Source organism: Mus musculus, chromosome 15, assembly GCF_000001635.26.
Source record: "Mus musculus strain C57BL/6J chromosome 15, GRCm38.p6 C57BL/6J".
Taxonomy (NCBI): domain Eukaryota; kingdom Metazoa; phylum Chordata; class Mammalia; order Rodentia; family Muridae; genus Mus; species Mus musculus.
Window position 1 is genome coordinate 59022155 of NC_000081.6, and position 20366 is coordinate 59042520.

At 47.6% G+C, this 20366-nt stretch overlaps 1 protein-coding gene across 29 annotated transcripts in view; it reads right to left on the bottom strand.

Annotated features, from left to right (window-relative positions):
* Mtss1 (MTSS I-BAR domain containing 1) overlaps window positions 1–20366 on the bottom strand; it is a 142723-nt gene that overhangs the window by 80921 nt on the left and 41436 nt on the right. For 3 of the 29 annotated variants that reach the window (XM_011245547.1, XM_011245546.1, XM_030248452.1), the window contains exon 1: window positions 18344–19413. The exons of 25 other annotated variants lie outside the window; for them this stretch is intronic. The gene's annotated coding sequence lies outside the window, so the exon portion shown is untranslated. Of the gene's footprint in view, window positions 1–18343; window positions 19414–20366 lie in introns of those variants that run through there. One more of the 29 variants, XM_006520717.2, reaches the window with a different exon arrangement.

Sequence of the window (20366 nt, forward strand, 5' to 3'; positions counted from 1 at the left end):
GGGAACAGGGAGGGGGACGAGGGAGGAACCTGGGAGGCTGGAGAGCTGGGACCCAGACCTAGTGTGTCCAATTGGATGCTAGCAGAAAAACAAGTCCCTGGAGGTCTCTGCATACAGCTGAGAAGTACAGACAAAAACAGGGCTCAGATGTAGCGAGGAGCCCGTGCTGTGGGAGAGGCCTGCACACTTCAGTGTGGTGAGCAGGCTGTGCAGGTAGGGACCTCAGGAGAGGCCAGCTGAACTGGAAAGCAGAGCACAGCAACACCTGTGAGGCCACTCCCCCTAGAGTCCCGGGTGTCACCCAGGGCCTTGCTGGGTTTTTCCCAGGAGTGGTTTTATGACTTAGAGCCACAGGCACAGGCTCAACCGGTCATCATGGGGGCCACCAAGTCACTGGCCCTAATTAAGGTTGCCTGAGACACAGGCGTGTCCACCTTCTTCCAGCAAGGCCTGCCTCTAGATAAAGGCCTCTCTACCACAAATGCCAGAGGCTGGGTTCTCCAAGCGGCTCTGCTGCCCTTTAATTTGGTGGTACCCGGACAGTCTCATCTGAACCCAGCCATTTAAGATTGCCAAACCTCTCTCTAATCGTTGGGAATACATAAATCGGGATTGAGGAACACACAGGATTAGAGGCTACACGCTACAAGGGGGCCCTTCATTTCCCCTCAGGTTTGGAAAAGGCGTATGACCGCTAGGTTGTGCACTGACTGGAAGTGTAAACGCTCCCAACCCCTGAGGCTCCACGGAATTACAGGCAACCCAGACCCTGGCTTGTCAGGAGACCCATCTCGTCTGAAATCCGTAGAATTTGCTGTGAGCACTCTTTCAATGTCAAAGCCATTAGTCACTGAGCCCCCAAGGCCTGCTTCCCTTAGTCCCTAACTAAATGCCACCACACACAGTACTGAGAGGCTGCCAGGTCCCACAAGCCTGGTGCTGTACACCACTCTCTCAAGAGGCCTACAAAGCCTTTACCCATCCTAGAATCAAGTAAGGCCAACCCGACTCACACATTTCTGAGACACCATGATTTAGGTGACAGGACTTTATTTTTCTCAGTGCCGCATAACAAAGGTGATTTGAGGAAACTAGTATTTTGACAGACAGGGACACTTACCCTTAATGCCAATGGTGACACCGGGAGAGTTGGCTCTTGTGTCATGAATGTCATGAGCAAAACCTAGATCTGGAATGTCTAAGACATCTCTGTCTCTGGGATTCTCCAGAGCTTTCTATGCTCAGTTCAGTAACTCTGTGATGGCCAATTCTACCCCCACCCCACCCCCAGTTTACAGACCTTACCTTGTCCCCCTTTTCCATCTCTACAGACATTAATTCATAGTTCTATTCAAAACTCATAACCTCCAGGACACCTTGGCCTGTCGCTATGTCCGCTTTCATTTACCATCCTCCTTGGGAAGCTGCCTGTGGCGCGCTCTCGCTCGCTCGCACGTGCTCTCTCTCTCTCTCTCTCTCTCTCTCTCTCTCTCTCACACACACACACACACACACACACACACACACGAACACACCTCCTGGGTTCCAGCCTTACCAGGCTGATCTTATGAAACACGGTGGTGGACATACAGCCTGTGCAGACCCACCTCGGAGGGACAGTCTGTCCCGCTCTACCACAAACCAGTTCTGTGTTCTGAGCAAGAGTTACTGGGCCTCTGTGTGTGCGTCCCTTATTCTGTCTATCAGCTAAAAGAACCTGCTTTCAGGAGCTTTTATGATGAGCCTTTAGAGCTGTGCTCATTAGCACCTAGCACACAGTAAATGTTCAACAAACTAAGCTACTATTATGTTCCCACTGCATTTTAACAACCTGCTTATTTGTAGTCATCCTCTGCTCAGCCTGAGGCATCGGATCGTCCTCCCAGGCATATCATCCGGGCCAAGTACTACAGCTACCTCACCAGAGCTAAAATAATGAGGATGACGATGACGGTGATGATGATGATGTGGAATGCCCAGATAAATGAACATGTAGCTATGTTCATCACACATGGAAGGCATTGCTCTCAGGGACTCCACGCAGCTCGATTATAAACGCTAAATAGATGTTCTCATAATGTACAGTACAAGTACAACCAGAGGAAAATTAATTCTGGCAGGAAAGGGCACTGAAAAAAAAAAAAAAAAAACTAGGAAAGGAAGGCGAGAAAGAAAAGAACAACAACAACAACAGAAATGGCCTAAGCAAAGCCCACTTGGATTGAAGAACATGGCCGTCCTGGGGCTGGGGTGAAGGGACAGGAAGGAAGAGAAAGGAGAGGAGGATGCTGGCCAGCGCAGAAGCCACCCCCCTAACAGAGCTGGATGAAAAAGGAAAGGAGATGGCTGGATCTCAACTGCAGAAAAGAAGTCCAGGCCGTTAGGGGCACCATGGAGTCCCAGAGGATCAGATAAAGGAGGGGTGGGAGGAAGGGAAACTCAACAGAGCCCAAGACAGAAGTCGCCTTCCGGATCTAGCAAAGGAAAAGAACGCGTTTTAGAAGCAGGTTGGGATTTGGGAAGAGAAGACGGAGATTCCTTCATCCCCTCCTCTCGGTTCCCTCCCTCCTCTCGAGGAATTTGCCTTTAGACTGTAGGCTGAGGTAAAGGTGCAGCCTCCATTCGGTTCTCTGTGAGAGAGGCTAAGGGACAAGGAGGAGATATGTGAAGATGTCACACACATTTCTGTAAGAATACTAATAAGGAAAAGTCCAGGAAGAGACTAAAACAGAACAAAGACCAGAGGGAAACCAAGACCCAGTGTGACTTGAAGCCAACTGGTAAGAAACACTCAGGTGGGGCGACAGGTCAGATGTAGTCACAGAACATGGAAGAGTGACAGCGGGAAGAGGAGAGCAAGATCATCCATCAGTGAGTGTTCAGATGAACTGTGAGGCCCATCTCCATGCTCCCTCTTAACCCAGCCTTGGCTCATCTAGAAAACGTATTCCGGTAGATGGTAGCAATGGACACAACAGACTTCCAGGAGGTATCTTAAACATTTATGGCAGTAAGCCCTTGAACTGAAACAAGATGCACACAGAGCAGAAAATCCCTGGTTTAAATCTCAGGTCTTTGAGGGCTAAAGACCTGGAGAGCTTCTGTTTTATGGGTACACAGCCTTGATTTGCTGGTGTTGGCTAGTGAGTTTATACATACGCATCTGTGTACGTGTGCACCCACAGGGGGTAGGCACGGGCACTAGAGCCCCTGGAGCTGGAACTACAGACAGGTGTGAGCTACCTGAGTGGGTGGGTACTAGGAGCCAAACAGGTCCTTGGAAAACCCGCAAACATTCAACCTGTGAGCCATCTCACTGACCCCCGAATGGATTTAATGCCATTTAGTTGTCTACTTAGAAAATGGTTCAAACGGTAAATTTCATGTCATATACATTTTTACTACAATAAAAGGTGATATGCAAATGAGGAATGATGGTTAGGCATCCATAATCCGCAAGGTTGCCTGGCTGCAAAGCACTGAGCTAGGGGTCAGTCTCTGAAACATTCATTCCACAGCTAGAGTCTAAATCCAAGATGATGGTGAGACTCTGAGGCACCTCAGGAAAGTGGCCATGTGTACCCCCACCAAGAAGGGAGGCGGCCTTTCTGTCCACCTTTGTTTTCTTACAGACACAATAAAATCCACACATTCCATCTGATCAGACATGCTTTAATCCAGCCCACAACCAGGAAAAATGGCTCACGAAGATTGATGCTGGAGGCAGGGGATGCTATCAGATCAGCGAGCCAGCCACGCTTAGCTCACGGGAACTGCCTCTCTTGTCTCCAGTTTTTAAACTGCCCTTTCTCTTTTGTGTGTTTGCAAATGAGTTTTCCCTCTTATGACCACAGACATCTAAAAATATACTAAGTGGCCATTTTGTTTCCAAATGGCAAACAGACCCATAGGACTGACATTGCATACATCCCGACACTGTCTAACAGCATACCAGCTTGATGATAAGAGAATGGAAAAATCAATACCACTGGATGTGACCAGAAAACAGAGGAGAAGGTGTAAGAAGGCATGCTAAGATGGCCGTCTCAGTGTATCTAGCCACCATCTAAACCCGGGGCGAAATAACCTCTCTCCATTCTTAGCTCTTTCTGCAGGATCCCACCCAACACAAGCAAATTCCACAAAGCTTATCTATGGAGCTTTGACTCACTCCATTCCTGAGATGTGAAGGAGACCCTGTTTGTGACACACGGGCCCTTTCCCACACATCTAATGACAAATGAACACAGAGTTCCCGATTTAGATGGATAATTTGTGTCTGGCTTTGCAACCTTGTTGCCAAGGAAGCTTCCAGACACTGGATTTCCTTTTGTTCTGCTAGAAATGTTAGTTGTGGGGAGAGGGGCTCTCCGTAAACAGCAGCAGGAAAATAAGGCCTGCCGCCCCCCCCAACACACACACACACACACACACACACACACACACACACACACACACATGAAAAGTGCAGGAGTCGGCAGATCCTGATTGCACAATTAGAGAAGGTTTCATCCCCACAGCTTTGGGTTCTACTTTCTCTATAAATACTTACTCATTTTCTAATTAAACAAACAATTAGTAGAAAGCACAGCCTGAGAAACTGCGTAGGTGTCACCCTCTTGCAAATGATGCCAAGTAAGGGTGAATCAGAAGTGTCGGGCTCTTAATGTTTGCAAAACTGGACCAAACCCGAAGTGCACATGCTTCACAGCTGGCTCTGGAATACAATCAAGGTAATTTTGTTTTGTTTTTATTTGTTTTACAAGGACTCAAAAACAATGAGCTACTTGGTTGGTTTCCAGTAAGGCTCAGCGTCTTTGTCAATGCAAAGTCATTGACTCAACAACACAACGCAAGCAGTGGCCTTCCTAGATCACAAGCTAAAAATCTCCTGACTCGGTGTGGCTAAACAAAGCTAATGTTTACTCTCCAGGGCTTCATTCAGAACTGGTAAGAGAAAAAGAAATGGCTGTAACATAAGAAAATCCCTGCACTCTAGGAAGGAAGACGGTACCAGCATCTTGCTCCAAGCATTCGCAAAAGAACACTTCGGCAGGCACAGGCTAAGTTTAAATTCCCTAATTATGGTGGTTTAAATAAGAAATGTCCTCCATAGGCTCAGATATTCGGACAGCTGATCCCAACTGGTGGCGCTGTTTGAGAGCAGTAATGGAACCTTTAGGAGGTAATGACCCTTCTGGAGGAAGAGTATATCACTACAGAGTAATCACACTGCACTTGGCCCTCTGCTTTCTACTTTCAGTTGAGAGATGATCAGCTTGGCTTCCTGCTCCTGCTACTAAGCTAATTCTGCTGCCAGGCCTCTCTGCTATGATGTTCTCTCATCCCCTGGGAATCTTAAGCCAAAATAAGCATTTTTATCTGTAAGTTGCTTTTGGTCCGGGAGTATTTTATCACAGCAATAGAAAACTAAGTAATATGCTAATTTAAAATCTGTGTTTGGTTCATTCATTCACTCGGTGATTATTCACGGAGCATCAGTTGCCAAGGAGATAAACAATGATACAAAGTCTGTGCTCCTGGAGCATCCAAGCTGCTGGGAGGAACATAGGAGGAAGAAGCCATGAAAATAAAGTACAATATGCAGAACAAAGACAGAGAAAGGACCGAGGATGCAGAGGACAGGGGTGTGGCTGAAAAGGGTTCCCCACGCTGGGGCTGGAACAACCCAAAGGTGTGGAGAACAAGACTTCCAGCAGAGGGAACAGCAGGCACATTGGTTCTGGGATGAACAGGAATTTGGAGAGGTGAGCACGGGGAACAGGTGGGGTTAGAGGTAAAAAGAGACAGGAAACGGTCAGACCCTGCAAGCTTGCAGGCAGTGGTCAGAGATTTCTAACTTCCTTCTTCCTAAGATGGAGTTTCACAAGTCCGCAGCAGCTGGTAATTAAAGTACCAGTGACTGCCTGAACCCAACAAGTTTATGTGCTTTGAGAGGTGTCATGGTCAACACCATGAGCACAGCACCCAGGACTTGCCAGGGGCTCTCGCTGAGTCCTTTTTTAAACATTTATACATGAGACGGTAAAGCCAGAGGTTTAAGGATGAGCCATAAAAAAAACCCCTCGCTCCTAATTACGAAGAAAGCAGTTCTTCCCATCTCTAAGGTTAAGGAAGAAAATTCTAGAGTCTAGAAGAAGCGACTTAGTAGTCGTCTCTCTCTGACAACTCCAAAGCATCACTTTAAAATGGCTTAGGACCTGGACACATGAGTGCCCGAAGGTCTAGTCACCCAAGAAAATGCAAAGTAAGAGACACAGGGCTCCTTGAGTCTCCATCAGAATCAGCTCCATGAGCCAGGTGTGGTGACGAATGCCTTTAATCCCAGCACTTGGGAGGCAGAGGCAGGCAGATTTCTGAGTTCAAGGCCAGCCTGGTCTACAAATTGAGTTCCAGGACAGCCAGGGCTACACAGAGAAACCCTGTCTCAAAAAAAAAAAAAAAAAAAAAAAAAAAATCAGCTCCATGGAAGCATCCAGATCGTAGCTCAGACCTGGCACACTTGTCCGTAGGGGGTTACTGGCCACAGAGCATAGTCCACTGCGGTTCTAAATGGTCTCTCTTCTAGTCTGCCATGCTGGGTGCAGCTTCTTCAATTATTTTTCTCTATATGGTACTTCTAAACTGCAAGTTCTCTCCTCAGCCAAAGTCCCTCTCCCTCTCCTCCCTCTTCCTCCCCCTCCTCCTCCTCCCCACCCCCCACCCCCCTCTTCCCTGAGATAGGGTTTCTCTGTGGTTACTCTGGCTGTCCTGGAACTCACTCTGCAGACCAGGCTGGCCTCGAACTCAAAAATCCACCTGCCTCTGCCTTCCAAGTGCTGGGATTAAAGGCGTGTGCCACCACTGCCCAGCTATCCTATCTCTTTCTAACCAAGCCCACCTTGTCCTCTGTGCAGGAAAACACCTTGTTTCTGTCCCCAGACCTCTGCTCCCCAGGTACAGATACCTGCACCGGGACTGCCAGGTTCCCAGGGAGGAGGGTCTCTTTGCAGAAGAGGATCAAAGTGGAGACAGCGTTCTGACACTTGCTCACTCCAACCAGATGGCTCAAATTTTAAAACAGACTCTCTGCAGTAGCAGAGCAGCTGAAATGCCCCAAAGGCAAATCTGAGGACAGGTCCAGTAGGGCAATCAAGTCACCGCTTACCCTTGTCTGATATCCATTTCCCTTGTAAAATAAGACATGCAAACAAGTTAAGGTTTTCCAATGGTGGACTAGCCAAGTCCCAACCAGTGTGATGGTGACAGCCTACTGAGTTCACATGCTTCCTGCTTGCTGGCACAGGAGGCCGTAGTAACTCTGTAGAAGTCTGAAGGGAAATTGTGAAGCTGCAATCTCTGGAGAGTCATATGGAATAAATACATTGTAATTCTCTCCAAGGACAGTATGAATTTGGGGATTTGGTGGGGGGGGTTTATCCCTCTTCTTGAATCAAGTGTAAAGTAAAATAAAAGGCCAGTACTAGTCTCTAAGGAATACAAAGGCCATACCAATGCTAAAGGACATCCATACGTCCTTTATCCACCTGGATAGTCACCTGGAATTACGAAGCAGTAAGAAGGGCATGGTGGAAGAACGTTGCCCTCTGCTTCCTGTCAGGAAAGAGACCAGGACTGGCTTCTGCTTCCTTTCCTAGTTAGCTAAGCCCCAAGAGCAGAACTGAAGAACTTAGCTCTGTGCCAAGCAAGCGAAGCCTTCTTCAGAGTTATCTCAAGCTGGGAAGGGAAGTTCCTGCGCATTCTATCCACCTCAGGACAGTGTGGAAGAGACAAGGGCAGGAAAACTACATGAAATGAAGTGATGAGAAGGGACCACACAAGGTGGGTCTGAAGAGACCCTCCTTGAAAGGAATCACTCTCAGAAGTGCCGGGCATGAAGGAGAGCTGGGCACACGCACGCACCACCCAGATGTGGGCCTACCAAGGAAACCGACACCCAAGCCACGATTCCAAAATCCTGTGTGAAAGTCCTCAGGGGGTGAGGGAGAGAGGACTGCGCTAGTCCCTTGAGCTATTTTAAGCACTATGACTTCATCCTGCTTGCTGAAGCAGACAGATGGGCCCCATCAATTCATGCCACTACAGGGGAGGGAGACCCAGACTAGAAGCCACACGTTCATCCTGCCTTCGTGCATCCTGATGATGGGGCTCTGGCACGGGGGCAGGAAGCCCCGTTTCTTTTATTTCTTGTCTTTCCCAAACCTAAGGGTATTTGACAAGTGTCACACTTCATGGAAGCAGCCACCAGGCCTACCCGGACAATGGCCCTGGTGGAGCTGCAGCTAAAGCCAGGAAGCCTTTCTGCTGTGATCAGCCCCAGCTAACCATGACCTCTCTTCCCCTCCAAACACAGAGGCTCCTCCTCAGCAAAGAGTGGAAGAGACAAAAGGCTGAAGATTAGAGCAGAGTGAGGTAGACTCGTGTACCACAGGTCACTCTGGGGCACAGGGTTCCCTCCCACCATCTTTCCATGAACTCAGAGAACCCAAAGGACAGGCATAAGATTAACTATATGCACGTGTGTGCTAACCCTCTGCCAGGCACTTGTCAGTCTTATGTAAAACTCCCAACCACCGTATGTATGAGGTTAGATCCCGCTCATTCTTGTCTCCAATCCCAGCAGAGAGAAGCAAGTCAGAGAGCTGGGACAATAGCAAAGCTGGGAAGACCCCTCCACCATCAGAGGGTAACAGGATCAAATGCTTTGCCGGCCTCCGAAGGGAAGGTGTGAGGCTTACAGAAGACCCTGATTCTCCACCAGCCTACCAGATGTGTCACTAGGAAGCATCATGAGGGAGGAGGGCTGGAGACCAACAAGTGCCGGGGGGGGGGGGGGGTCACTGGGGCCGATGCAAGAACACGGGACAGTTTAATTAATGAGGTCACTGCCTCTTAGATACTTTGGATGCTGCTCAAGGATCCCCTCCAAAGAACTCCAAAATGTCTCCACCGGCTCAAGAGAGCCAGCCCCCAGGCTCATTCTGCAGGAGTCTTCAGTTTGCCCTCCCAGGGCCCCAGCAACCATGAATCTTCCTGGTTCTCTGTCCACCTATTCAGACCGAGTCACACAAGGTAGACTGTACGACAAGGGCGTCTGAGTTTAAGGGGCTTTTGAGAGTCATCTAAATTGCAGTGTGTATCAACACTTCGTTCTTTCTAAGCTCTGATAATATCCCATTAGCTAGATGTCACGATCGGCTCCTGCAGTCATCCAACGGAAGCCGGGTGGCTGGCTTCCATCTTCTGACTATCATGCACCGCACCGCTGTGCACGCTCCTGTGGAGGGCTGTTAACTTTTAAAGTTCTTTTACGTTTGACTCTGACACACACGTATGTGAAGCCTGGTGCTGTGGACTGTATTTGGGGCATGCTGCCTTCCTCATTAACCTATAAGGTTCCAACCCTTCCACCTTTTTATAAGAAAAAATGGCCAAGACTTTCCAGAATTTCCACAGCAGAGTCAGACACAAAGGAATGAGAAGGTGACTGCCAATTATTAGGCTTTTAGAAATTACTCATAACTGAGAATGTGCGGCAGGGCTTTTATGAAGCTGGATATTATTCCAGATACGCATGGGAAATGAGACGGTGGCATGAAAGGTTAGATTAAAAAACAAAATATGACACTACAGGAATACGGAGAGAAGGGAAGAAATGATACAGGGGAAGGAGGGCCATGGTTCTCTACTCTGGCGCTTTCCTTCACTGCTGCCTAATTAGGTGACCTCAGAACGCCCTGGCTGCCCTTCCATCAAAGGTGGCATCCCACGACCACCCAGAGATGATGCTCCCACGTGTAGAAACCCAGCGAATCTCTGTTACAATTCCAAACATCTCGGTAAATGGTGGAAGAGCGACATGCCCAATATCAAACCCCCGTCAATGGAAAAGGCTGACCTTATCCTTAATATCCTCAGTACTTGGCTTCCAAGACCACTCCTCACCAGACAAAGAGAAAGAACCAATCCTTTCTCCGAGTGGAGAAGCCTTACGTCATCGTGAAAAATGTCCCACTTCCCTCAGATCCCTTTCCCATCTAAAGTCTGGGTCTCTGGGTTTCGGATTTGGTATAGAGAATTAAATCACAACGGGTGTGTCGAGGGGGCAAAATGCAGCCTCGCTCTGGGAAACAAGCCTTTGGGGATTCAGCCCCTGGGCGGCAGCCAGCACAGTGCCATACACACGCTGATTAAAGAACCAGGCCGCCACATGTCACTTCAAATATTCTTCACCGTACACATAATAGAGTGGGGCAGATGAACATTCTCATACTGTGCTCCTCCCAATGGGGTGCACAGGCAAAAAATAGACTATTGAAATTGTAAAGGCACTAGGGGTGTGGAGGGGGATGGGAGCAAGATCATCACGGTTGTAAGAGCGACATAGAAGTCTTCTCCCTTAGCATCACCATGAACATCTGTTGTTGATTTCATTCTTTTGTTTTCTCCAATCAAAGGCTCTCAATTAAGGAATAAACAATTGGGGTTGGGGTGGAGGTGGCTACTTAAAAGACAATTTCACTCCGAACATTTCAATTTACACAGGGAAATAAATGACTCACTTTCCATCTCTGCTTCCACCTCCATCCTTCCAAGGTGCTCTGCTTTAAAGGAAACTAGAATGTCCCCAGAAAAGGCCATTTAGTCTCTACCAGAACAGTTCAGCTCCATAAGGGTACAGTGGTGGCCATGGACAAGCCCCAGGAGAACCAGCCAGGTGCATTCCCAGAAATGGGCACACATTTCAACTAAAATTCCATGTCGCCTTAGACTGTGACAGATTCCAACGATCTGAAAGCCTTTCTCAGCTTATGGACAAGTGGCAAACTCATTTTCTGGGGTGTAGTTTGCATAGCACTGCTCTAAATGGCTGGCGCTGAAGTTCTGAGATACAATTCCTCTTGTTCATAGGGGAGGGAAAGGCAGAGGTCTGCGTGAACCAAAAGAGAACCAGGCGAGGGCAAAACAGGAAGAACACAGCAGAGACCAAGAGCCAAACTCTGTCATAGGAATGTTTAGAGACCCATTTAACCGCCTCCTCCCAGGGGACCACAGTTTGAAGACAGGCGACCTTAAAGCTAAAAGTTAAAACACTAGTTCCCTGTGCGAGTTGGTCAGTAGGTGTCCTCTAAACATCTGGTGTGTTCAGTACAGGTCACACTGCCAAATACAAAGCATACCAAAATGCATCTTGCCCCACCAAGGTTTTGAACCCTGGAAGCTTCCGAGAGCTCTAACAGCCGTGGTAGAAAGGAGACACTGGGACTGGCCATCCCTCACACCAGGATCTTCACTGGTCATTTTGATCCACGTTTTTAGAACAAGGAAGCCTTGTTCTCTCAGGAATGGTTCCAGCCTCGTTCTGCTGTTTGGTTCTAGAACCCAACCTCCATCCTTACAAGAACAGACCTAAACACGCCTTTCCCAAACAACCCCAATACGCTCATTCCCTCGTGAGCCCCTATGCTACAACCACCATGGCACTGCCAGACTTCCAAAGACACAGATGTGGCACACACTCCTTATGCTATCAATAACGCCCTGTCCTCTCTTACTTTCTTTACCCCTAAATCCACTGGTTCCTATGAGAATCTGAGGCAGTGGCGGCCTCAGAACCCCACAGACCCACCTCAACTCGAAGTAGCTGTCAATGCTGCACTAGGACCTGACTTTAAGAATCCTTTGTGCGTTCGAAGGTTTGCCATCTCCTGACTGCCTTGTCCACAGAAGACTCTCTAGTCCACAGCAAGTGCTAACAAACTCATGGCTCAGATGGGAGTGTTGCTCTGTGCAAGAAAGTCCTTTCACCAGTAATTCAGAAGTCATTCATGCCTGATCTCAACTCCGTGTGTTCCTTTAGCGGCAGAGCCGGCCACTCTGACTGACATGCACAGGAGCTGAACAGAGTCTGTGGTAATGACTTCTTGGTGTGCGAAAATTCACAAGGATCAAGCACGGTCGCCCACCAAAGCTGAAGGGTCTAGATACACTAAAATTCCACTTAGGAGCTTTAGAAACTGCAAGTCTAACTCTCACCTCAGAGGAGTGACTATTTGTAATGAGGCTGCAGCCAAACCATACCCTGTGTGAGGCTCCAACCCTGATGTCTGTCTCCTAGTACTGTCCTTTCTCTTACACACCTGTGGGCTCACCCACCTACCAACCCTGAGTGAAGAGATGGCTTAGAGGGTAGCCATATGCTCTCTCTGGACCCCTGAGAGCTGCTATTCAGCAAGGAGGTGGGGTGGGGGAGGGAGATCACTAAGGATGTGTTGGGCACTTGAGCTCAAACACCCCCCACCCCCCCCCACCCCACCCCACCCCCGCCCTGGCTTATTTTGCTTAAAAGCAACCACAAAAATCTTTTGTGTCAAAGCCTCATAAGTACAAAATGAAGACACAGAGGAGCTGAGACCACAATGGACACTCCGGCGCTGTACAGCCATTGGGGGGGGGGGGGGGATGGGGGGCCGGGGCAGAGCAGTGCAAAAGCCAAGGGCAGCTTGGGACAGACAGTTGAACTGATACAATAATTCCTGTATAGAGCGAGGGGTATAGAAAATGACTTGGGTGGCCATCCTCCTTAAAACATATAGGACCGTACACGTACACACACACACCCCAGGATATGTATGTATGCTAGGCACTGGGATTTGAATAGCATTTCAAGCCAAATCGTACCCTCCCTACATTCCTAAAGAAATCAAATTGGAGAGGTGGGTAAACAGGGACCACTTGTGTTGTTACTGGGACACTGGCCCTTTCCTCTCCCGATGCATGGCTTCTGCAGCCCTGGTGTTGCTTTGAATGCTCTCTAAGGGAGCGAATGGATAGTGTCAACTGTCTCGATTCATATCACTTCCACGTGACTCGAGCCCAGTGTGTAGCATTATGGCATTTTTCTTTTTAAGTCAGAAGAAATGTTTCACTGAGCAGTAGTGGTGCACGCCTTTAATCCCAGCACTCAGGAAGCAGAGGCAGGTGGGTCTCTGTGAGTTCAGGCCAGCCTGGTCTACAGAGTGAGTTCCTTCCAGGACAGCCAGGGCTACTATGAGAAACTCTATCTTGAAAAGAAGTAGAAGAAGAGGAGGAGGAGGAAGAGGGGGGAAGAAGAGAGATGAGGAAGAGGAGAGAAGAGGAGAAAAGATGAGGAGAGGAGGAGGAGGAAGAGGAAGAACTTTCTTAAACACAAACACACTCCACTCACAGGGAACTAGTCCACAATTCAAAGTTGACAATAATTTTCAATAAATAAATTTGACAACAAAAGGCAAAGAGTGAAGCTAAACTCCCGTTCAAGGATTATACATGCTGGAAGCACGCAACACACAGACCGAGCATTCTTAGTCAGAAACCAAAACCACAAAACGCTACAAAGGATAAAACTCTGATTTGTGACCTGGTGTAAGTGAAAAACTCCAGACGATGGACCTTCATCTTATGATCACAATTATACAGGCAAATGTATATACACAATACACACACACACACACACACACACACACACAGAGGAGCCCTTGGGTTCCAAACTCTGCTGAGAATCCTCAACAGTGCTGGCTTCTGGTACCCTGGAAAGAAATACAACAATGCAGGTCCCTCAGTAGCTGGCCAAACCCCAGCTGTCACCATCAGGGAGGACACACATAGGACAGCATGGCCTTCCAGTGTGAGAACATCAATACACCATATCTGGGTTGCCTTCTCTGTCAACAAAGGCTGCAGGGAACAGAACAGGGAATTCGAAACACAGGAAACCACCTTACAGACAGACAGATGATAGCCCCGTGGGCACACTCACGGCCTAGATACTGGGTCAAAGTTCCAAGCCTCTGTAACCTGCACCCAGTACATCAGCTCCTGGTGTTAACGGCAGACTGCGTGTGACCACACATGGGAATGTCAGTCCATAACGGAGACTACCATTATTCCCACCCCTTCACCAAACAAAGTGGACGCTCAAGGTTTTCTGGAGAGCCAAAAGGTGATCCAGGGCCTTGGGATTCTTGAATCTTGACCACCTGAATAGATAGATGGACACAGTAAGACAGATAGTAAGACACAGCCAGACTCTGGATTACAGCCAGCCCCAAAGTGGAAGACCACAAACACATCCGTGAATGGAAACAGAAAAAAAGAAAAGAAAAACACAAAACCTTTTTTTTTCTTTACAGAAGCCAATGATAAACTATCTGCATTCTCTTTAGCATCTTATATTTTTTAGCATGTGATGCCACAGCCATGAGAAATCATCTCTAACCCGTCTGTGTTGAGCATCAGAATGAGACAGCTGCCTGCTGGCAGGAGGAAACGTTCAATCTTGTCACTTCCAAAAGGAATTCATATTCATAATTAATGATGCTTTTGTCCATGCCAGAAGGAAAACTCACAGGCTCAACTATGCTTAAGTCAATTCTCCTCAAGCCAACTGCAATACAATTTTATAAATTATAGAGCAGAGGAAAAGAACAACATCTTGTCAGCTGTGAGGGAGACAAAAAGAGACCCAAAAAAAAAAAAAATCAGATAGATGAACAAAGCAGTCATGTTTCCAGAATGAAACTGGGCTTGAAATGTTAATTTCTGGAAAAACAGAATGCTGGACTTTCAGTCTTCACATGAAATAAACATTAACTAAAAAGTACCATTCGACAGGTTATGTGTGCCCGGCACTCCAGAGCCTCAGAGATTCATTCGGCTCTTTTTGCCCAAGTGTGCTGGACAGGAGCAGGGTGGCTGAAGAAACTGAAGATAAACCACCAAACAAGATTCCAGAGGCTGGAGAGATGGCTAAGTGGCTAAGAGCACTGCCTGCTCTTCCAGAGGACCCAGGTTCGATTCCCACTACCCACAAGGTGGCTCCCATCTGTAACTCCAGTTCCAGGGGACCCGACTGTCTCTTCTGGCCCCTACAGGCACCAGGTGACACATGTGCAAGCAAAATATCTACAGGGATAAAACTGGGATCTGTTTTAATTAAAAAAACAAAATACATGGGGTTGAAGAGATGGCTCAGCAGTTGAAAGTTCTGGACACTGGCTATTCTTCCAGAGAACCCAGGTTCAATTCCCAGCACCTACAAGGTGGCTTATGAAGTAGTCATACACATAGATCGTGTACAGGCAAAGCATCCATGTACAAAGAATAAAATAATGACAATTTAAAAAAAATAGTTTTTGGTTTCAGAGTCATTCCTATGGAGCTTTGCAAATAAAATTAGAAGACTCGCAAATAAACTCTATTGAAATATTTGAAAGAAGTTTCCCTAGTGGTTAATACTCCCAGTACACACAGTCTTCAAATGGCATCAAGAATAAATGTAAAAGCAAAACCCACTTCATTTGCTCATCGTAAAGGACAGATGGAAATACCATAGAGAAACCTGGTACTCTGTGTGCTTATTCAGAAATCGAGTTTTATTCAGCAACTAGGTTATGAACCAGGGGCAAAATGATGGATGTCTGAAGCACACACTGGGCTCCAAGTTAGGGAAACGGCAGGAAAAAGAAATGCCTGCTCGCGGTCTGAGCTTTTGTATGTAACAAAATACATGTCCCAAAACTGATCTCTTAACACCCTGAAGGGTGCCAGTCTGCGGCATGAAGCACATGCATGAAGCTGTGTAAACATTACCGCTACCAGAGCCTTCGTCATCATGCGTTCACGGATTTGTTGGAGGAAATGAAACCAGACCAGAGTAAGTACTGAGCTGTTTGCCTTAAAGTGGTGAATTTTACATTATATTAATTCACTTACATTAAAAAGAAAGAAAACGGTTGTGTTGCTATTGTTTAATGGGCAAGTCCTTGCCTTGAAATGGCTCTAGGGCCAGTGACAGAACCCAGCATATCAGGACCAGCGATGTGACAGGAAAGCCTAGGTTTCAGTGGAGCTGGCAGGAGACTGCTAGACTCTTGAGGGGGAAAGGTCCCACAGAGAAAGGAGCATCAAATGAGAACCCAGAGAGGAGTCTGAGGGTGGAAAGTCTGGAGGGAGCTGAGGCATGTGCTGACGGAGACCAGAACAACCGTACTTGAGGGAGACAAACACAACGTCCAGATCCACTCACATCACCGTGCAGGACCTGGATCTGACCACGAATACCATTAACTAGATAGTTATCCCACTTAAAATATGTAAATATTTATTTATGATAACTATAAGCTGTATATTACAAACTGTAAAGATCATAAACATAACAGCAATTTAGCCCACAGAATCGAGGGGGAATTCACAAGTGTCCAAGTCAGTCAGGGGCTGGGAGACATAAACAGGACCTGCCGTGCACACAGAAGCTGGAGAAGAGCCAGGGCAGGCAGGGCAGAATGGGATTAAAAAAAAAAGAGAGAGAAGCCAAGGGGACACCAATCTCTATAGTCAGAGCAGTTCAAGCTTGACCAGTTATGAAACTCTTTCACATTCGAGACCTTGGTTCCATGGTCACCTTGACAGGCAGGCATGGCCAACCCACCGTCATCTCATGAACAACAAAACTTAGGTGTGTCAGAATGGACTCACACCCATGGCCACCTAGTGAGGAAGGAGGAGAGGCCGGGAGCAGTCGCCAACCAGGCTATGTCAGGAAGACAGCTCCATGGCCTCAGTGGCCAAGCATTCTGTCTTAGTTTATGTTTCTATTGCTCTGCGGAAACACTGTGACCAAGGCAACTTATAAAAGGAAACATTTTAATTAAACTTGCAGTTCAAAGGGTCCATGACAACAGAACAGAGGTGTGGTGTCACCAGCAGCTGAGAGCTCACATCTTGATCCACAGTCATGAGGCAGAGAGAAGGCACTAGGAATGGCTTGAGTCTTTTGAAATCTCAAAGCCCTCCCCCAGAGTGACACAACTTCTCCAACAAGGCTCCCAATCCTTCCCAAACAGTTCCACCAACAGGGGACCAAGTATTCAAACACATGAGTCACGGGGGTCACTTTCATTTAAGCCACCCTGCATTCTTCATCCTCTGACACCACTGTCACGTCATTCAATGCTTTGCGTGTTAGAGCAAGTGGTTGTTATTAGTGTGATGTGGAATTTTGACTCTAGTGGCTTCTTGGGTGCAATATGGCCTAGCTTGTCAAATTTCTAAAATCATAACTTAGCTATGCACAACTGAAAACCCTGCTTGAAGAGCCAGCAAGGCTGCTCAGCAGGTGAAGACACCTCCCACCAAGCCTGACAATCCGAGTTCTATCCCCAGGACCCACTTGATAGAAGGAGAGAAGTGACTCCCTTAATTTGCCCTCTTACCTAAACATGCACCCTAAACATGCATGCTGTGGCATGCTCCCCGCCCCCCCCCCCGAAAAAATAATCAAATGAATAAAATGTGAAAAATAAAACCAAAAAAAAAAAAAAAAAAAAACTAAGTCTAGCACAATGATCAAACCAGTCTGCAACTGCTTTGAAAAAGTCATAGCCTTTCTTCCATTAAAGTGCCTAATAATAACACTGAAAAGAATCAGTTTAGGGGCTGGAGAGATGGCTCAGTGGTTAAGAGCATTGACTGTTCTTCCAGAAGTCCTAAGTTCAATTCCCAGCAACCACATGGTGGTTCACAACGATCTATAATGGGATCTGATGTCCTCTTCTGCTGTGTCTGAAGACAGCTACAGTGTACTCATATACATAAAATAAATAATTCTTTTTTTTTTAAGTCCAGTTTAGCGTTTTTCAGCTAGGGGTGTTGTTCACTCAAGAGACACCTAGCACTGGTTAGAGGCCTTTTCTTACTTATCAACCTGAAGGCAAAATAAGGCACAGGCTAGCTCATCACAAAGAATGAGCTCGCCTGAAGTCACCAGCCTTGAAGTCAAGAACCCCAGATCTAAAGTCTAATCAAATGGTTCTGTATGACTGATCCCAAGGGTGGAAAGAACAGAGGGCCAAAATACCCCAGGGACGCAAACCCTCCAAACTGTGCAGCTACACAACTGCGTGGCCATGCTGTTTTGAACACCACCCAGCCAGTTTCCTCATCTACAGATTAGGTCCTACCTACCACCTGAGCTGGGTAAGAATCGTCCAAGTTCAAGACCTGTGGTAAAGGCTCAAAGCCGAGGCTGGCCAGACTCTTACCATCTGTGATGGCAAAGGCCCCAGGCACCTGTTTCTAGAAGATATCCACTCCCTGATTTCTGCTTTATACAAACTCATTTGGAAAGGCCAAAAGGATGCCCGAGCAATAGGCTTCTACCTAAACTAGGATGAAACTCAGTCTTCTTCAGTCACTGCCAGAAGTCAGCAGAAGGGCAAAGGCACCTGGGCCACTGTCATCTTCCACACAGGACCGCCCCCGCCCCCAAACTCCATAAACCCACCTGGATCCAGAGTCCAGGAGAGCCACCGTCCCTGGGAGGTCAAGGGTTATGTTTACACAGCCCATCACTCCCTCCAGTTCCAGGACAAGGAACAAGTGTTGCACTTGGGTTTACACCGTATCATCCAAATGAAATGCCGCTCTCCTAATTAGCATCTGCCTTTCCACAGCACAGATGGCGATCACATGACGAAATCACAGATCAAGGGCTGAGATCCTGGTAGAGAGCCTGGGCTCTAGGACGATTCTGAGAGATTGGGGGCTGGGGGGGGGGGGGGGGAGTCAGGCTGGAAGCTCAGGCTGGCCACATCCTTTGTCTGCCACCAAGCCCTTCTGGCACAGAAGGAGGCAGAACCAGCTGGAGTCGGCAGGTCAGTGCCAGGGGTCAGTCCTCCTGTCGGGGCACCACAGAGGGAGCGGGATCATCATGACCCCCTCCACCATTTTTTTGTACTGGATCAGGTATCCCTGGCTACCTCTGGGAAACGGCCCCACAGCAGTTCAAAGGACGGTGTTAAGTGCGTTAACAGGGTGTGTGAAGGGTTACTTTTTGCCTCAGCAGACCAGTGGGGTTTGTTCATCTTTTTTTAATAACCTCCCCCTCCCCCTCCCCTTATTTTAAGGGGAGAAAGAAGCACCATTGTACTGAACTGTGAAATGCACTCCAATGCAGCTCTAAACGGAAGTGCCATCCAGTGGCTGGATATTAGTTTCCATGGTAACCTAGGTTCCTAGGCCTTGCCACACACAGCAGGAAGTGCTGCAGATTTCTAGAACCGTGTCTTTTATTTGAATGAAGAGTTCCATGGTGAATGTAAACATTAGGGAACCTCTCTCTCTCTCTCTCTCTCTCTCTCTCTCTCCCTCCCTCCCTCCTTCCCTCTCTCCCTCTCCCTCTGTGTGTGTGTGTGTGTGAGATTGTACTAAGACAGTGCAATGCAAAAAGAAGAGACATACTATTCTTACTGTTAATAAGCTTATCTCAACTATAACTGGATAAGCAAAAATTGTCTTTCCCCCTCCGAAAAGGCTAAAAGAAAACAAAAATTGCTCCCATAAAAAAAATTTTTAAAAAAGGGGGGGGTCCGGATGGAAGCAGAAAACTGCTTTGTAACACCAGATGACCAAGAATTCCTTATAAACAGTGTGGGGGGGGGGGGGGTCCCCCAGTCACAATCATGGAAAACCAGAGGGCAGATGTCTTTCCACAGCCCTTGTCACTTCCCTCTTGCACACCCTCACCATGAAACCAACCAGGCAAAGCAAACAACTACTTAGTGAGTTGGTAGTGCCGAGGCAGCCTCCACCTCTTCCTCATTAACCTGTGGCAAGCGACTTCACTGCTAAGACTCGCTGCTTCCCCTACAAAGCGCACACTGGGCACTATGAAGGTTTGAAGGGCTGTGGATGTGGCTTATGTGGTAGAGTCCCTGGGTTCCGTTCCTGGGAGCATATTAATGAGACACCAGAAATCCCAGCACTCGGGACAGTGGGGGATTAAGAGGTTAAGGTCCTCTCCTTGGCTGCATGGTGAGTTTGAGGATAGCCTGGGATCCACAAGAGACCCTATTTCTCCAGGAAGGAGGGGATGGGGGAAGGGGGGGGAAGTGATGGAAGTGCAGACAGGCTTAAAACACACACCCTCCAGCTAAATTTTACTTCAAACTATCAATAATTTGAACATTTCAATCAAATTTCCCTTAAAAGATCAATAGAGTATGATAAGGCTCTAGGTTCAATTAAAAAAGAAAATCATGGGAGGCTAGGTAAGACGGCTCAAGAGTTTAAAAGTGCTTGTTGCTCTTGAAGAGGACTTGGGTTCCACTCCTAGCACCCACACAGTGGCTCACAAGCATCTCTAACTCCAGTTCCAGGGGTCCCAACGACCTCTTCTGACCCCCACGGGTACTGAGCATGCATGTGGGGCACATTATTTTGCTAAGAAATATTTTAATTTTTTTTTTAAATGATGGGCTGGTGAGTTGGCTCAGTGGGTGAAAAAGCTTGCTGCCCAGCCTGACCGC